This window comes from Hylobates moloch, unplaced genomic scaffold (genome assembly GCF_009828535.3).
Source record: "Hylobates moloch isolate HMO894 unplaced genomic scaffold, HMol_V3 SCAFFOLD_18, whole genome shotgun sequence".
NCBI classification, from domain to species: domain Eukaryota; kingdom Metazoa; phylum Chordata; class Mammalia; order Primates; family Hylobatidae; genus Hylobates; species Hylobates moloch.
The window spans coordinates 18,972,031-18,992,841 of NW_026652293.1; positions in this window are offsets into that span (position 1 = coordinate 18,972,031).

Genomic DNA, 20,811 nt, shown 5'->3' on the forward strand with positions numbered 1-20,811 from the left:
ATGTGAAGTTTCCTGGACAGAATCTGTCTTTTAAAAATTAGCTCTTACTTTAAAATATAGGAAGATGATTTGAATTTTATTAGGGAGAGCCTATCCACATTATTCTACTTATAAATATTTCTATCTATGTTCATGCCTTCATTAACCCAAATGAATGAAATGATCTCATTATCAGTTTACATTGAAGAATTACATTAATTTGTTAAGGATGTACATCATCAAATTATTGGAGCTTAACTTTTAGAAAGATGTTTTATTTTTCCATTGATTTAGGTCTTATTTTATGTCTTCAGTGATATGTTATCTCACTACAATTCTTATTTATTTGTTGTTAATTTATTTTGAAATATTCTGTCAATTGTGTTGTTATATTGAAAAGCAATTTTTTCATTATATCCTGTGATAAGGTTTTTAATTATGAAAATTGACACTGATTAATATACATTTATTTAATTTCTTATATCTGGCAATCTCACTAACTTCTTTTTTATTTTAATAGTTTTCTTTCTGGTTCATTTTTTTTGGATTTTCCAGGTAAAAATATTAGAAATTCTGAAAGCAGTAAGATGTTTATGTCTAATCTCTCTCTCCCTCCTCTCTCTTGCTCCCTCTATAGACACATATATGTATATACACACTTATATATGTGTATATGTATGTGTGTGTAAGTGTGCGAGTATGTATATAACTAAATATGTACACATATATGGTATCTATGTGAGTGTGTATATATATATAACTATATATATATATAACTATATATATACACACACACTCATCTATGGTATCTAAAATGGCCAAATTCATAGAAGCAGATATTTATAGATATGTGTATGTGTGTGTGTAAAGATATATATGTATATATACACACACGCATATACACATACAATGACATGTATACACATACATACGTATACACATATATACATGTGTATATACATATGTGTGTATATAGTGAGAGCAAGAGAGAAGAGAGATTTATATATAAAATATTTATATATAAATATGTATTTATAAATAAGACAGTAAATATATCTATATTCAGATATGTATATATACAAGACAATAAACATACATATATTTGTTGCCTTTTCTTATGTTTAAATGAGAGAACAATAAGATTAATAAATGCTGTCTTATTTCTGACTCTATGATGTCGTTCTTGCTATTCATTGTTCCACAAAAGAAAATGCCCAAAACCCAGTGGTTCAAAATTATAAAAATTATTTTAGTACTTTTCCGAATCTCTATGGGTCAGAAATCTAAGAAAGCTTTGCACAGATGCTTCTGGCTTGAGAGCTCTAATGCATTAGTGTTCAGTGCATTAGAGCACTAATTGCAGTCAGTGTTGGCTCATAAGAGCAGGAGTGGTGGTGGCGGTGAAGAGCATTTACCTGGAGGCTGGCCAGATTTCTCTGTCTTCTTATACCCTGTCCATGTGGTGTGTCTACATGAATAAGTTTGTTTTCCTAGAGAAAGAGCGTCCTTAGAACACAGATTGCTTATTTGTCACCTGAAAGCTTCAAGGGCAAATATTACAGACAGCAAGTGGAAACTTTTATTACCTTTCATTACCTACCCACAAAAGCCAGATCATATAACTTTCAAAGTACTCTATTTGCTGACCAAGAAAAAGTTCATTCGCGTTCATGGGAAGGGTGGTTGTTCAAATAACTGGTGGCCAGATATCTCTATATTTTTATTTCCTTTAATTAGAATAAATTTTTAAAATTTCTATCAGTATCTATCGATATGATAAATAGATTTCTCCCCCTTCCACAAATAAACACTGCCTGATTATCCTATGTTTTACTGAGCAATTTTCTTTCAGACTCAATCTATTTGCACCTTCTTCTTTTCCCTCAAACCTCTAAATTTGCAGGCCCAACATTAAGCTGACAATCTTGCTTCCTTTTACACTGAATTAAACAAAAGCTATGAGAAGGCAAATTCAGTATCATTTTATCACATAATTTACCCATTCATACAAGCTCTACCCTTATATTCTGCCTTTCCTTCAGCTAAATGGATTAATTCTTTCTACTACTCTTTTCTCCTTTAATTCTGTTGTGGATCCCATCCTTTGCACCAATTCCAAGATTATGCTCCTCAAATTAATTATACTCTTTCCTAGAATATGATTTTTTTTCTATAGGATCTTTTCTCTCAGAGTAGAAATAAATATCCTACATCTCCTCAAAAACAAACAAACAAACAAAATAGATATGGAGTTCTCACTCTGTTGAACAGGATCTTAAACTTGGCTTCAAGTGATTCTCCTGCCTCGGCCTTCCAACGTGCTGGGATTACAGGTTTGAGCCACCACGTATGGCCTACGTCTCCTGCTTTCAAATAAAATTCTATAAATTTGCATGTTCTTCCATTTACTGCCCCAATTCTCTTTACAGCAAAACTCTTGGGAAGTCTTTACTAAACCAAGGGTCATGACTTCTCTGAACGCTTTGGGTTTACAGATACATGTATTTCCCCCTGACTCCCAGTTCTACTGAAACTGTTTTTTCTCAGTCAGCAATAAGTTGCTGAATTCAATAATGACTTCTTAGTCCTCATCTTAACTTATCTTAATGCAGCATTTGACAGAGTGATCAACTTCTTGAAAGACTCCATTTACAATTTTAAAAGCAGATTCATTTCTCATTAACTTATTTTATGTCATCATCTACTAAAAATGTAGAAGCTTCAATTTTCTTAAGTTCTGTAAATTATTTTGGTTAAAAAAATGAATACCAGGAATAAAACCATATACTTAATAATAAATGCATTTAAAACAAAACAATTTATATCTATACCAGACTGTAATTAGCATTATTCAGAATCCTGTCTTTTTTTAAGCTATATATACTTAGAATATATCTTCTATAGGAAAAGCTCTGAACAGATTGATAATTTTCTCTGTATCTCTTTCTCTCTCAAAGAAAGCTAATCATAAAATGATTTTATCAATATTTATGCCAACTAGAATGTTGTATAAACACATGTAATACATAAAACATGTGTACACATAAACACATATGTATATATTTAGTATTCTCATCTGTGTAATATTTTTGTCAGAGGTTAGTATCACATAAAAGACCACCTCATAAAGTCAATTAGTAAGCTTTCCTTCAAGATCTCTAATCTTGACTAGTTTAATCAATATAGTAATTACCTGTTTGTAAGATCAGTTAGTATTCTTTCATCTTACCTTACACTTGGGAGCAAAAGGATTAAGGGTGGCTCTGCAATCCATTCTCTCTCTTTATCAGGGACAACCAGGGAAAGTAAGAAAGATGATCTAGTCACAACCTTTTATTAGATGCTAATGACACATCTCCTGGGAAACATGTAATTTTATTTACTATAGAGTTTCCTTATCTGGTCTATCTAGTTAAGATTACAGTAAACCAGCTCAGAGTCTGTGGATTTATGGAACATAGCTCCCTGAAATTTTCATGTAAGCAATGCAGTTACTGGAGTGAAAATAGGAGGTGTTTCATAAGTGAGATAGCTCCCTTTTGTGTAAGTGAGGGCTGCATGTCTCTCTCAGGAACTCCATATGTTAAATCTGGGCCAGAAACCATTAAAACATTGCAAGAAAGGATCTGAGGGAAGAAATTAATCTACTGGTCTCTGCTTTTCCTGAGTCTTGCAATCACTTATATACATGAAATTATTAGAATGCTTAAAATTGTTGAGATTCTTTATTTTTGTTAGATCTTACAATCTGACACTTTTAAAAATTAAGGCCTGGTATAAATTTTTAATCTTTCACAGAAGAGTTTAACAATTTTCCTAATATCAAGATAAAATTGTCTGGATGAATATAAATAGGAAATAATAAAGACTAATAATATTCAGAGATTCAAACAGAAAGAACAATATCATACATTGCAGATTAGTTTTTAATTTTGAATGACTAAATGGTGAATTATGAACTAACCAGAAAAATAATAGAGAAAAATAGAAACAAACCCAATACATGTTGTGGGGGAGCATGCAGGTTAAAGAAAGATAAATTTAAGTGTATAGAGAAGCAATTGATCCCAGTATAAATTAGTGGCAAGGTACACAATGTGATCTGAGAATTGTTTGCTACTTTTTAATGTGTATAATATACATTTACATAGTCTATATAGAAACTGAAACTAAGTAACTTGTGTAACATATAAAACATATATATAGTAAAAAGAAAAAAACAATTAAATTTTTAAACAATAATATGTGTTTTCCCCTTTGCTGATTATGCATGAAAAGTCTACCCACAGTAACTATACTTAATGAATAATCATTAATCACTTAGTGGCAGACAATAGCAATAAAAATAGAGTACATGGGAGGAATTAGAAAGTAACCATAAGAATTGCCCTGAAACTTCAGGTTCTTTGAAGTGATGGAAAAGTTCATAAAGACACCAAATGTAAAAAAAAAAAAAAAAAAAACAAACAACAAAAAAAAAAAACAAAAAAACTTTAAAATGCAACCAGTCATAAAAAGAAATGTGTTTTTTTGTTCACCTTTTTGGCTCTTCCAAGCTCTTACTTTAATGGGCCCTCTATATTTGGTGCAGCTTTGAATTAGAGTCTCTGTGAAAAACCTGAATTTTTTCTCCTGACCAATACCTGGTTAAGGAGAGAGATTATATAATATATTGTATATATATTTACCCTAGTGCCCATCAGAGCACCTAGAATTTAAAAGTTGTTGAATACAGTTTTACAGAATTTGTGTGTGAGAATGAAAGAAGAGGCAGAATAGCTATGCTTAAAACCTCATTTCTAAAATGACATTTTTTTTTTTTTTTTTGAGACGGAGTCTCGCATTGTTGCCCAGGCTGGAGTGCAGTGGCACGGTCTCGGCTCACTGCAAGCTCCGCCTCCCGGGTTCACACCATTCTCCTGCCTCAGCCTCTGGAGTAGCTGGGACTACAGGCACCTGCCACGACGGCTGGCTAATTTTTTGTATAAAATGACATTTTTAAAGAATAGATTTCATTTATCTACAAGGCATCTGTACATTCTTGTTTTTGGTTTGTTTAGTTGTTGCTATACCCATAACAGAATACTGTAAATTAATTTAATTCATATTTTGATATTTTATAAATTCAAGAGGAATATTTTCTTCATAAAGCCATGATTTACAAAAGTATTGAAAATTTTAATTCAACAAGTTCATTAAACAGAATATTTTAACGGTATAGACTCATATTAAAGAAACCAATATATTGCTAATTAGGATTAACAGAAGGAAGCCATTTCTCCTAATACAATTTCAAAGAGGCAAAAATTACAGTGCTTAGGATAAAGAAAAAATAAAGGTTATTAGTAGTACATGGCCCTAATAAACTTTGAAAATGAATTTCATGAAATCAATACATTCCCATTAGCTTGAGCATAATATTTCTCTTAAATTTTATTTTTAAATTTTTATTTATGTATTTACAGGCAGGGTCTTGCATTCAGGCTTGCCTCAAGCTCCTGGGCTCAAGTGATTCTCCTGCTTCAACCTCTTGAATAACCAGGACTATACATGTGTATCACTGCACCCAACCTCTTACCTTTTAATATTTTAAAATTTATATAGTATTTTGAAAAATAAGAGCTATTTAGAGAGATGTATGTTGCATTTTTATATGCCCAACAAAAATTATTTTAAACTAGGTAGTATAGAGAAGACATACTAAATAAGGATTTAAGTTGAAGATTCATCCAATGCTTTACTAATTTCTTTAATATATAGTGAAAGTCACTGTACAGATGTTAAGAAATATCTAGTCATTTAAAATGAGTTCAACTATCCTACGTAAAGAAAATTATATCTTAATATATGGAAAATTTAAATATAAATGCTGAGAAAATTTAGTAATACTGATGAAATATATAAAATGGGTGTTTTGACCAGAGTTTGGGGTGAGTATAGGGAGTGGGAAGATCGAGGCAGAGACAATGCTCACTGAGTACTAGATGCCTATTTATATTACTATCCTTCCTTGCAGGTGGGTTCAGGTCATTGGGACTGATTCTGGTTAATAGCCTCTCCTACTTCTGAGATGTGTCACTTTTTACTTTTAAAAATTTTTTTTTGTATATTTAAGGAGTACAGGTTCAGATTTCTTACATGCATAGATTTTAGTGTACCCATCACCCAAATGGTGAACACTGTACCCAACAGATAATTTTGCAGTGTTTGCACTCCCCATCCTCCCACCATCTGGAGTCTCCAACGTTGATTATTCCACTCTATATGTCCATGTGTATCCACTGTTTAGCTCCCACTGGTAAGTGAGAACGTGTGTTTGACTTTCTGTTTCTGAGCTTTTTCACTTAGGATAAAGGCCTCCGGTTCAATCCATGTTGCTACAAAAGACATAATTTATTCTTTTTTATGGCTAAGCACTATTTCATGGTGTGTGTGTGTGTGTGTTGTGTGTGTGTGCATGTGTGTATATACATATAACATTTTCTTTATCCAATCCTTCATTGGTGGACACTGAGGTTGGTCTATATATTTGTTATTAAGAATGGTATTATGATAAACATATGCCACTTTTGCTTGGAGTCAGTTAAAAACTCTGTGTGTCTTCGGTTTATCTCTTTTCCTGTCACAGTGAAATTGTAAGCCTTGTGTTCAGATGATGATATAATCTTGGTAAGGAACCTGGATTTCAAAATCACCAAGAACGTAATTGTCCTATCAAAGGAACCTGGATTTCAAAATCACCAAGAACGTAATTGTCCTATCAATTATGTTCTTGTAACAAAAACTCTCTAATGAACACATCTGGAGAATTTTAACAAACATCATCAAATATTTCATATATATAAAATATATATTAGATTTTATGTAGATATACTATATATTACATATTATGTAGATACATATTATATAATACACATTATAATATATAGTATATTAAATATATATTATAAAAATATATGATATATATAAAAATAACATATAATATATGTAAAATATTATATAATATATTGCATAATTATATATTACATAAGATAAATTAATATATTTATTTAATATAGTTATATGTCTAATATGGTTATCTAATATATCTACTATAATTTTCTAATATATCTAATATATTTATCTAATATATTAATATGTAATAGATATATATTAGATTAATATACTATATTTCTTATAATATTTAGATATATATATTTATATAATAGAATATTTATTTAATATTTGAATATATATGAATTATAATAGATATATAACATATATTATGTATAATATATAATGTAACACATTCTATATAATATATTATGTATAATATATAATGTATTACATTATATATAATGTATAATATATAATGTATTACATTATATATAATGTATAATATATAATGTATTACATTATATATAATATATTATGTATAATATATAATGTCATATATAATATATTATGTATAATGTATAATGTCATATATAATATATTATGTATAATGTATAATGTCATATATTATATATTATGTATAATGTATAATGTCATATATTACATATTATGTATAATGTATAATGTCATATATTATATATTATGTATAATATATAGTGTCATATATAATATGTATAATATATAATGTAATATAAGATATATATTACAACATATAACGGGGTTTATTTCTAATAATGCTTTGTTGGTTTAACACCTGCAAAGCACTCTATAAAAGTCTCCACATTAATAGAAAAACATTATATATAATGTATAATATATAATGTAATATATATAATATATTATGTATAATATATAATGTCATATATAATATATTATGTATAATATATAATGTCATATATATTATGTATAATATATAACGTTATATATTATACATAATATATCTAATATCTTATATATCATATCTTAGATATACAATATATAATATATATCTAATATATAGGATATCTGATATAATATATATTAGATATTATTTATGTAATATATTAGATATCATATATAGTATATGATAGATATATATTACAACATATAACGGGGTTTAATTCTAATTATGCTTTGTTGGATTAACACCTGCAAAGCACTCTATAAAAGTCTCCACATTAATAGAAAAAAAAGAAATAATGATTTTCTTGATAAATAAAGAAAATAAATTTGACTCAATACAACATGCAAATCATAAATAAGTAAACATTAACCATACTGGAAGTAGAAGGAGCTTCCTTTATCTAATTAAGACTATGTATAAAAATCTATTGTAATCCTTGAACTCATGGTGAAATACTGAGTTATTGAAAATGTTCATAGAAAACAAAAGAAGAATGCCCGGTGTTTTCTCTTCTATTTAACATTGCAATGGAAGGCCTAGCCACTATAATTATAGTTCCAAGAAAAGAAATAAATATCATAAAAGTTTGAAAGGAAAAAATATTCCCATAAAACGTAATTGGATACCAGGAAATAATAAGAAAGAAGCTATTGGCAAACTTAACCAAGTAAATATATTACTCAGCAATATCCTTGGATATAAAGCCAATAGGGAAACAAATGTATAAATGCTATCAATAAACAAACAAAATGTCTTAAAGTGTTACTATTTACTATGAAATATATTGAGGAAAATATATTGAAGGCCTAGAAATAATTTTAACAATATGCAGGACCACTATGTCCAAAATTATAAAACATTAAATGGGGGCCAGGCGCGGTGGCTCAAGCCTGTAATCCCAGCACTTTGGGAAGCTGAGGCGGGTGGATCACAAGGACAGGAGATCGAGACCATCCTGGCTAACACGGTGAAACCCCGTCTCTACTAAAAATACAAAAAATTAGCCTGGCGTGGTGGCGGGCGCCTGTAGTCCCAGCTACTCGGAGAGGCTGAGGCAGGAGAATGGCGTGAACCCGGGAGGCGGAGCTTGCAGTGAGCCGAGATTGCGCCACTGCACTCCAGCCTGGGGGACAGAGGAACACTACGTCTCAAAAAAAAAAAAAAAAAAAAAAAAATTAAATGGGGAGATATAGACGATGTTTATTTATGATTGCAAAACTTTAGTTTTCCCCAAATTCAGCTTATGGAAAAGCCTATGAACACCTTCCAAGTGACTACTGGGACTTTAGGCTGGAGAATTTCCACTTGAATGGCATTTACTGCCTTGTTATGAGACACTAACTGAATCTACCTCTATGACCGAAGGACGGAAAATAACAGTCTTGACATCTGAAATACCCATGCTGTATGGGGTGATGTCACAGAAACATTTTAATGGGGATAGTAGTGCCCAGAAGTACCCATAGTTCCATGATAAAATGGAAATAGTTTATGTAGGAGCATGCTACCGGAGGAAAACGAGGAGCAGATATTCACAAGCAGGGAGCCACTTTTTGGCTGGGACTGACTCTGGAACTGTGTGAGGATTTGCTGGTTTCTACAGTCCCTGATGAACAGCACTCAGCTGACCAACAAAGAGTTGTTTGATTTGTGAATGGCTGTTCCAAGGTGAAAGAACAGCATTCTGTTTGGAAGGCTGCTACTCTGATTGCAAAGTATACTCTTGGAGCAGAATTTACCTTTCTCTCCAGCTGAATTCTCTAAAGTTTGGAAAATATTCATAAATATTCTTCTTTGAAATTTTTTTTTTTTAATTTCAATATCTTTAGAGGTACAAGTGGTGGTTATTGGTTGCATGGATAAATTGAATAGTATTGAAGTCTGGAATTTTAGTGTACCCATTACCAGAGTTGTCTACATTGTACCCCAATAAGTAGTTAGTCATCTCTAACTGCCGTCTCCCTCTTCCCACTTCTGAGTCTCTGATTGCTATTATACTACTCTGTCTGCCTTTGTGTATCTATAGCTTAGCTCCCATTTAATAAGTGAGAACATAAAGTATTTGGTATTCCATTCCTGAGTTACTTCATGTAGAATAATGGCCTCCAGTTCCAGTGAAGTTGCTACAAAAGACATTATTTTGTACTTTTTAATAGCTGAGTAGTATTCCATGGTGTGTGTGTGTGTGTGTGTGTGTATGTATGTGTAATAACATTTTATCTTATTTATTCATCAGGTGATGTGCACTTAAGCTGATGCCATATCTTTGCAATTACTTACTTTATGATAATATAGTTATTTGTATAAATTCAGTAAGAATCTGTTTTCTTTTGAAACAAGACACACTTGAAGACAGTGCTTGATTTTATCAAGGCTTTTACTAGAACATATATTCAGGTAAAATTCCAGCCTAGCCAGCTTAAAAAGAAACTATATGGCCAATCAGCTCTTACTGCATTTTATGCAAATAATCAGGCCAAGTACAATATGCCTAAAACTTATTTCATACATAAATTGGTCATAATATAGTTTTTTTTTTTTTTTTGGTAGCAAAGGAGGACTGCTGAGAGAAATTATCTTTCAAAGGAAAATTTGTTACTGGATTCCAGCCCTGATCTTTCTATTTGTGTTCTGACTGAATTGTGCATTGTTTCTTGGTTACAATAAGTCTCTAAAGAAGAACTGGATTATAATTTTCTTTATGATGTTTGTAATTTGTACCCCAATGGAATAGGTTTATTTTTGTGTTATGACATACAGATTTTTTTTTTTCAAATTTTTCTGATGATCAAATTGTTAGCTTCATTTACCATTTATTGTTTTACTTCTGAGAAAACCAGAATCATGGTGTTGTAAAGACTAGATATGATTTGATGAAGCCTGTGAATCTCTCTCATTTGGAATCCCACTGTGCCTAATCTGTTTTAAATTGCCAATGCCATGCTGCTAAAACTATACAAACATCTTCCCTCTGGGCCCAGGGACTATGATGAAAGAAGTGGGCCTGTGAGACGTTAAGGGCCACTTCTGAGGGATAGAATTAGTTTAGACACTCCAAATCAAGAATGGGCACACAGATAACTGAACAGCCGGCAAAAATGAGGAACTTTGCCTTCTGGACCATTATGTGGCCCCTTTCCATCCATCCCAACTATAAAACATTTTTTGCTCCCTATAGAAAATATTATAGGAGAATTACTGAGAGAGTGTCAAGATACCTGGTGACAGAGACTTCTGGTAGTGTTGTTCCCACTTGTGGAGTTTATGCAAATAGAGATACAATAAAAAGGTTTTTTTGGCCACCTTAGGACAAATTACTAAAGAGACTACAAAGACCATTGTGGCATAAGAAAATTATCTAAATTTCTTAGCTTAAATGGTTTTAGAAAAATGCTTATTTTTATATAGCTAATGACTATAAGTCTGTAACGAAGACCATGACTGCAGTAGCTCATGTGTAGAACTTACGGATAAGTCAATTTTGTAACCTTGGTTTTTGGCTTTGGTGTTTTGGATCTTATGTTGCTTTAAATTTTAAGGTTGATGAGTTCCCACCCACCTGTATTCCTGTCTGGTCTGGAATGTTGAACTGGTTGTATAAGTTGTTCAGCGCTAAGTCCCTTGTCTGAAGGGATCCCACTCGGGGACAGGATTAACTCAGGGCAGGTCGTCACATCATCTCCATGATGATATGCAACAAAATAAAAGTCTAGCCTTGGATGCTGCCTCTGGCACATCTTGGCTAAAAGGGGAAGAATGTAAACTAAAAGTAAAATTCTTAGCCCCCCAAATGACTGAACAGACCATCTCTTGGCCAAGGGGACACCAGAGTAACCTTGAAAACTGCGTTCTCAGACATTAGGGGATAGGAGGTCAAACATACCTCATTATACCCCTCCCTCACTAACCACCTTTAGGCTTTCTGCTCTAAGGGCTAAACAGAAACAAGCGCTTTCAAAACACTCCACCACTGACATGAACCAACTGTCTGATGCTGCCCCTCCCTTTTTGCTTGGTAAGAGACAATTAACCATGAGGTGGTTCTGGCCAGTCTATGGAGAATGTGCAGTAAGAGTTTTTGTGTCCTCTGCTTCACCTTTTGACGTCAGAGCGCCTAAGACTCCACCCTGGATGGTGCTGATGCTGCCATTTTTATACATAAGACCCATGAAGGGGCATGAAGCTCCATCATGCATGTGCATATTTCACCTTTCATAAATATTCATCACTCCTCCTATAGCTTATGAAATTATGTGTATTTAGCTACCATGTTCAGCATAAACTCCTGATCCCTTTGCCTCTCCCCTGAACTGTCTGTTTCCAAGGGATGCTGTGCTTCCCAGCCTGTGAGAATGGCCACCCTGCAGGCTGCAACCCTTTATGAAAAATAAAGCACTCCTTTCCAAATGATTTAAAAAAAGATAATTTTCCCCAATTCATCTTCAGATTCAACCCAATTCAAATCCAGATCTAAGTTGGGTTTATGGGGGCAAGAGGTTTTGTCCAAAAATGCAAGCTGAATCTAAAATTTACATGAAGTTAAAAAAAGATAATCCTGAAAACAAAAGCAAACAAACAAAGAACAAAATAAGCTACAGGATTTAAAGTACCAAAATGAATCCCTATTATAAAGCATTGGTAACAAGGCAAAGTTGTGCTGGCACAAACATATAGAAATTGATGAATGGAATAGAATAGAGAGTAAAAACAGAGCCACACATACATATCACCTGATTAATGACAAGTGCAAGCTCAGTTAGGGTAGGAGAGTAGAGGGTGGGGTGGAGAATAATGTCCTCTTAAATAAATAGTACTGAGTGAATTAGATAAACATATGAAAAAAATGTATATAACCCCTAGTTTACATAATGTCTAGTCAAGATAGCTTGCATATCTAAAAGTGAAAAGCAAAAATATAGCTTTTAGTATAATATGCAGGAAAATATCTTTTGACTTTGGAGTATGCAACATTAAATGACCACAAAAGTCCGTATTATAAAAATATTACAAATTAAATTATATTAAAATACATATAGTTATGTTAAAATAAATATAATTATATTAAAATAAAGGATTAATTCATCAAGAAGACACTGCTTAGAGAGAAAAAACATGCAACTAAAGTTGTATGAGACAAAAATTCCCAGGACATTTACTCAAAAAAAAAAATGAATCTCAAAAATATAATGAATTTCCACATTTCCATGTGAAAAAGACAGATGACATCTTTAAAAAATTGACAAGATACTTAAAAAAGTCTTCACAAAAAAAGATATTCAAACTGCTAGCAAACATATGATTAGGTGCTTTTCCAGGTAATGGAATGGACACAATGTGTTTCCACTCTGCCAGAATGGCAATAGCTAACTGACTAAATAAACTACAGAGTGTAGATAAGAATAGGAAACAACCGAAACTTCCATTCATTCCTGAAGGGAATTTAAATTTGTAAAACCACTTTGGAAAACTGACCATATCTACTAAAGCTTAACATTAGTGTAAGTTATGACACAGACTTCCATTCTGTTTCAATGTATAGCCTACAGAAATATATACATATTCAGAGATTGATGTTTGCTTGTCCCTTGCAGTAATTTTCAAAATAGCCCCAAACTGCAAACTAACCTAATATCCATCAACAGTAAAGTGAAAAAATATTTAGTTTAGAGTACTATAGAGCATTAGGGATGAATAACCTACACATATCGTCTGAGGGGTATTTCTAACAAATATAATGTTGAGTGAGAAAAAAATCCAGACACCACAGTATGTTCTATATAATTTCATTCATACAAAGTACATAGTAAAAACTAATCTATCCTTTTATAAATAAAGATAGTGATTATCAGTAGGAGTAGTGACTGAAAGGGAGAAGAGGAGTTTTGCCATTTGCTGGTAGTGTGTTGATTCATGTTCTGGTTGATGAACAGGTTTGTTTACTAGATGAAAATTTTTGTCCTGTACATTTATAATGGATATAGTGTTCTTCTCCCCTCGTTAAAACCAAATTCTTCAAATATTTTCCCTCTTTTTTTAGCTTTTTATACACTCCAGTTTTTCAATACATTCTAGTCTGTATTTGAAACCTGTTGCTAAGTCGAACTGAAATGCCACTATCATATTTCAGTTGATGTCTGCCTCAGTATTAACTGGGTAATAATCTAGTATTGTTGACTATTCCTTCATTTTTTAAAAACTCTCTGAAATTTACCTCCGTTAAACTAGACTGGTTTATTCTGGTTTATTCTTATACCCTCTACTTAGTTATTAAATATTCATAATATTTAATGGAGACATCTCCCGTTTTTCTTCTTATCTCTATGACTCACAACGGCAACCCACAGTCATATACATCACTTCAGTTGTCATTGACTAAACCAATGACTTCTTTTTATTTTATTTTATTTTTTTTTTGAGACAGAGTCTCGCTCTGTCGCCCAGGCTAGAGTGCAATGGCACAATCTTGGCTCACTGCAAAGCTCCGCCTCCCAGGTTCACACCATTCTCCTGCCTCAGCCTCCCGAGTAGCTGGGACTACAGGCGCCCACCACCACGCCCAGCTAATTTTTTGTATTTTTAGTAGAGACGGGTTTCACCATGTTAGCCAGGATGGTCTCAATCTCCTGACTTCGTGATCCGCTCGCCTCGGCCTCCCAAAGTGCTGAGATTACAGGCGTGAGCCACCGCGCCAGGCCGACTAAACCAATGACTTCTAAGTTTTATCCTAAGCCCTGAACTCGAGCTCATTAAATCTTACATACTACTTATAAAAACCCTCTGGATGTGCAAAAGTTACACCAATCTCAGCATGCCCAAATATTCTCATGATTTTTCCACCAAACTTGTCTATCTTCCAGTATTCAAAATCTCAAGGAATGGCCCAGTCACTCCAGTATTCTGCAGGCCGGAAATGAAGATTTTCTTTGATCTTCCTTTCTCTTTCATTCTCTATACCTAATACATTCCCAAACTCAACAATTGAACCTACAAATTAATCTCTCAAGGAGACGTTATTAGCCATTCCCATTACTAACATTATCCTAATTCAAACTTCAATTAGCTTTAATCTGAACCATTGTATTTCCTCCTCTGTTTTTTGTTTGTTTGTTTCCATCTTTGATTACTATGAATCCATCTTCTACAACACCATCAAAATAATTCATCAAAATACTAATCAATCTATTTGGTGGTAATCTTCCCAAATACCTTCTAGTTAGATGAAACAGCTAGGAGATATTCCCAGTCACGGAATAGCTTCTGCTTTCAGCACAGAGCTGAGTCCCACATAGGAAATTACTCTTTGACTAAGTGAAGTGCCTCCCTAACCTTGGGAGCACCTCCCAAAAAAACAAGCTCTCTACCAGAAAGAAAGCCCTGACTAGTGACTGGTTGATATAATCCTTAAAAACTCTTTTCTCTTGCCAGAATGTGGTACAACTCTGAAGGGTCATGCCAGACTGAAGTTTTCTTGTAAAACGTGCTGTGACTCAGTTGGAATTGCATGGTAATTCAACTTCTCTCTGTGCCTTCTTCTTTCCTTAGAGTACACCACAAAAAAACTTTCTTCTTTTAGCCTCCATCTGTGTATGCATTCCCAGAAAGCCATTATAACACACCCTGATTTTACAATATTGAAAACCATCAAATTTGTCTATTGTTTTAAGTAAAAACAGAAACAGAATCCATCAATATGATTTACAGTGCTCTTCATGACATGGATTTTCCCTTGTTTATATCTCTTGCCTTAAACTCTAGTCTCATTAGTGCTCTTTCCATTTTTCAAGTCAAAAGGGCAAACTGCAGCATGTTGTCTGCATTTTATACTCCCTCTGCCTGAAATGCCCCTCCTCCCTCAACACATTTCTAACTCCTAATTCTTCAGATCTCAATACCTCTTGAAGAGGATAGTTCTCCCTGGCTTTCTGTGCTAGCGGCTAGTTCAGTGATTTCCTCTCCACATGTTTCTCTTATCACTGCATTCCCATTACATGCTATATCCTAGAAGTCGGCAAACTCTGGCCCACAGGCCACACCAGTGTGACATTTGGTTTTGTAAATGAGTTTTTCTTTTTTTTTCCAAAAGACATGCCTGTAGGTTTTTTCTGTGACTGCTTTTATGATAATAGCATAGTTGAGTAGTTTCTAGGATTTTCTTGTATTTTTGTACCTCTAAACATATATATACTAAAGTATATTTCTTCGATTTTAATGGTATTTAATTAATTTTTATTGTTACATAATTACAAGAATAATAAGGAACATGTACACTATGTACACATAAAAACTTTTAATTTAATTTAACCCCATATTATGGACAGGATTACTGCTAACATCATGATAGTCTATGCTTTTGCATATTTAAAATAATTAAATCATACTATGGATATTACAGGTAGCTATTGGTCTTTTATTTTGTTTGTTTTTACGTAGTATTCTGTGTCCAGCATTTTGAGGACATTATAATTTTTACAAAACATTGTTCATAATAACAATGTTAATTGCCAACGTTTATTGAATGGCCTACTGCATTAACAAACAAATTAATCCCCTCAACAAACTGGTGAGTGAGGAACTATTAAGAATCACACTTACAGATGACAAAAGCAAGGAGGATAGATACAGTAAGTAATTTCCCCAGATTAATGGCCAAGCCAGTGTTTGAAACTTCTCCACAGCCTGAGCTGTAGTAGTTGTTCAATTTTTGTGTGTGTAATAGTAAATAAACACTTTTTGGGGAAAAGAGAAAATATTATATTAGGTTATTATGTAAATATTTTTATTATTCACTTTTAAAGAATGTTTTTATTACCGTCAATTGTTTAGTTACAAATGTCTCTGAAACTATCACCCATTGCAAGCCTTTCTCATACAAACTGAAACTGTCTTATACATAAATGGTCATCTCGGAGCTATTAAAGGGAATTATTTCTTTACAAATTTCTTTGCTTGTGCTATAAGTAGAACAATGGTCACAGGTCTAACTCCTCAGGGCAGGTTGTAGTTGCAACTACATTAATCAACTGCACAAAAGTATATCCAACTTTTGGTCCGATAAATCCTTTTCCAGAGGCACTTACTACCTGCAAAAGAAGGCTAACATTCTCCCTTACCTTTCCTTGTCACAAGGATCAAGTTTCATGATACGACACTGTTAAGCTTTGTTGGCAGTGTTGTAGAGGCTCCTCTTGGCCTGTTCTCAAACAGTGATATCTAAGGTATAGGCATATTTCACTAGGGCATCCATGCATTTATTTTTTTATTTTTTGAGACAGGGTCTTCCTCTGTTGCCTAGGCTGGAGTGCAGTGGCACAATCATGGCTCACTGCATCCTCAGCCTCCTGGGCTCAAGAGATCCTCCCACCTCAGCTTCCTGAGGAGCTGAGACTACAAGGTGCATGCCACCATGCCCAGTAAATTTTAAATATTTTTTCTTTGGTAGACACAGGGTCTTACAATATTGCCCAGGCTGGCCTCAAATACCTGGTCGTAAACAATTCTCTCTCCTTGGCCTCTTAAAGGGCTGGGATTACAGATATGAGCCACCACACCCAGCCATGCATTTTTATAAGCCCCACAGTTATTATATGTCTTGTCACTACAATTTTATCTCTTTGGTTGACACATAAAGAAACGTTTGTATCATAATTACCATCTTTTCTGCTAGTTTTGGTGTACCTCTAACTGACTTCATGAGTTTCTGCCCCAAAATAATCAGCTTTCTTCCTGAATATTTTGCATGTTGTAGTTTCCAATTTATTTCAGAAGCAAGTAGGAGGAGAAAAAAGTTATGGGATTGAGAAAATTCTGCTCAAACTAGGCATGGTCAGAGAAGATAACACAATCTTTATCACAGGAATGTTTTCTTTACACTTTTGTTGGTTCATCAGACAATTTATTCTCTACATGTGCATGTGTGTTTTCTGAGCTTTTTCTGGTTTCTGTGAGCTAAGCCCAGCATTGCAGGAAATTTGACTGTGATAGCCTTGCTGGAGATGTACTACTATTACCCTTACATGGATCACTTGAGCTGTTTACAGTTCCTTTCCTTTCCCAAGTAGCAAGTAAGATTTTAAATCTCGTTCAGTTTCTCAGTATGCGAGAAACTGCACTTAAGAGTTGCCAGTTTCTCATTTCTATGCAAGTTATTTTCCAAAAGGGAAATATACTAGACTACTTCCTAAACTTCTGTTTCTGGTACATCAAGAAGCACTTTGGGTTTCAGGATCCCCATTGACTCAACAAATATACTTCATTAATTTTGGAGGAAGAGGCTGGAGATTGAATAAATCAATATGTAATTTAAAATATAGTTTAAAATTATCAGCATGCCTTTTTATTTATGTCTTAAAAATCATTATCTTCAGTTTTCTTGTTTTAAGTGAAAGAAAAAAAAAAAACATCTCTTCTCCCTCACTTGTTGAATTTCTTGGAAAATGAAAGAAGGGACAAAATTTGTTGTATCTATGTTTTATCTTGGCAAAATAAGTTTGCCTTGTCTGGGATTCGTATGCTATTGGCTAAAGAATAGCCACTCTGAATTTAAATTAAAGCTCAGGTAGTGAAATTCAGGATTCCAGATTCTTAGTTCCTAGTCCTTGAGGGCTTATAACTTCACAAAAGGCAATTTTCTATATTCGTAATGAGATATTAGTCATTTACTGTGAGACAACTTTTCAACAGTGAAAATATGGACATTATTTATTTAAGTCAGAGCATTAGTTACATTAATGTGATGTGCAAGTCAAAAAATGACAGAAATTATAAACAGACTAAACTTACTGTGATTTACTACTGACAGGAAGTTTCAAATATTCCCATAATGGGACTTTTCAATCTGAGAGGTACAATATGTCAGACAGGAAAGCTGGGTACTGAATGAAAATTTGTAATGCTAAGGATAAAAAAGAAGGAGAATTGAAAGTCATTCATCACTGTAACACTTCCCTGTAGACTAAGCAGAGATAAAGGATTCTGTTCACACAAGAATTTCCAGTTTTTGAAAAGCTGTATCACTCCTTTTCTACGACAATATGACATTGGAATTCATGGGGTTGCATATGTGTGATAGAGTTTAGGAGTTTAAGAAAAAGAGTTTCTGTGTTCACCACAAGTGAATTCTGCATTCTAAAGATGAATAATGCAAGAAAATATTTTAAAAATAACAATAAATATTTAACCTGTAACAGATCTGTCTTGCCACAACAAACTGGGTCAAGACCAAGAAATGTTAGTCTAGTTAGCAAATTTACAAAGTACACATCATTTATCTAGTAACTTGTGATTTTATCCTTCTTATTTCGTAAATATAAGTTTATTTGTTGTATTTTAAATTCATGTTTTTGTTTCCCATGAAATAGACTTTTTCTATTAGCTTAAACACAAAAGTCAGAACAAATTTTCAAACCTCTTCCTGTTTAATATACATTTTTTGTTAGGCAACCATACTCACATTTACTGTTCGTACTTCAGCATCAGCAGTCCACAATTTTTAAACTTTACATTTTTGAGCAATTTGTCTGTACAAATGTACTATATAAGTGATAGGTGTCCCCAAATTCCTATTGAAACTGGCAATTTATAATTATTTGGATGTGATTAATTTAGACATGTCTTTAACATAATTAACAAACATAAAAAGTTAGAACTCAACTAGTTCACAAAAAATACTGTAGACAAAAAAGACTACTTAGATGAATTCTGATTTTTAAAAATATTTATTTATTTATTTTTATTTTTGAGACAGGGTCTCTCTCTCTGTTGCCTAGGCTGGAGTGCAGTGGTGTCATCATGGCTCACTGCAACCCGGAACTCCCAGGCTCAAGTGATCTGTCCAGTTCAGCTTCCTGAGTAGCTGAGAACATAGGCACACACCATCATGCCCAGCTAATTTTAAAAATTTTTTTGAATGTTTTGTAGAGACAGTGTCCACCATGTTGCCCAGGCTGGTCTCTTGCACTTCTGGGCTCAAGCAGTCCTCCTACCTTGGCCTCCCAAATTACTGGGAGTACAGGTATGAGCCACTATGCCCAACTAAAATTTATTTTTAATTGATAAATAATAGTTGTATATATTTATGGGGCACAATGTGGTATTTTGATCTATGTATGTAATATAGAAAGATTCAGTGAAGCTCAGTAACATATCCATTCACCTCACCAATTTATTTGAGCTTAAAATATATTGTTTAATGCTAATTAAAACAAAGTTCTCCTTATTTCTTGAGGTTTGCATTATACTCCCCATTATGCCATATGAAGAATGTCGTTAGGCTCCAATGTAGAGGCAGCTCTTGCCTGGGCCTTTGGGTCAAGTGAACTCTGAGTAAGAGCTAGAAAAAGATAATAGGGGCTTGGAACAGCACATTCTTAGCCTTAGTGATTCACTTAAAATTTCACTTTGTTTCTCCTCTTTTTTTAATTCTCTTGAATCTTCTTTGGATTCTGTATGAAAATGAAGCTTAAGATATCTGTATCCATTAAATGGCCATATTTACCCAATGGTCGGCAAAGAACAGTATTGCAAATGCACTCTAGTGGATGTGAAAGAAAACAAAATCTGAACATGTATTTCTATTTCTTTCAGTCGAGAGAGAGGAATTGATATAGACACAAATATAGATAGATATGGAGTCTTATCTCTATCATACATGTCTATCTATGTCACTGTCAAGAGAGATAAAGTCTTATAGTAGACAGACAAATCCAGAGAACATATAGGTAAAATAAATATTTATAAAAATTTGTGATGTGCTTTTCATTTTTAAAGTTAAGATCAACAATCAAAACATAGTATTAACACATGATGCCTAGAAATACCTCTTGACTAAACCCCAAACTACCCTTAAAAGTCAAACAAGACCCTACTAAAACCTGGAGGAAGCATTATTGGCTTAAATAAGAGTTCATTAGGAGAAGAAGGAAAGAATACATGAAATCAAATCAGCAGTTGTAAGTTACACTACAGGTAAAGCCTTAGTAAAGTACATTGTACACTCATAAAAACATGTTATGTATGAA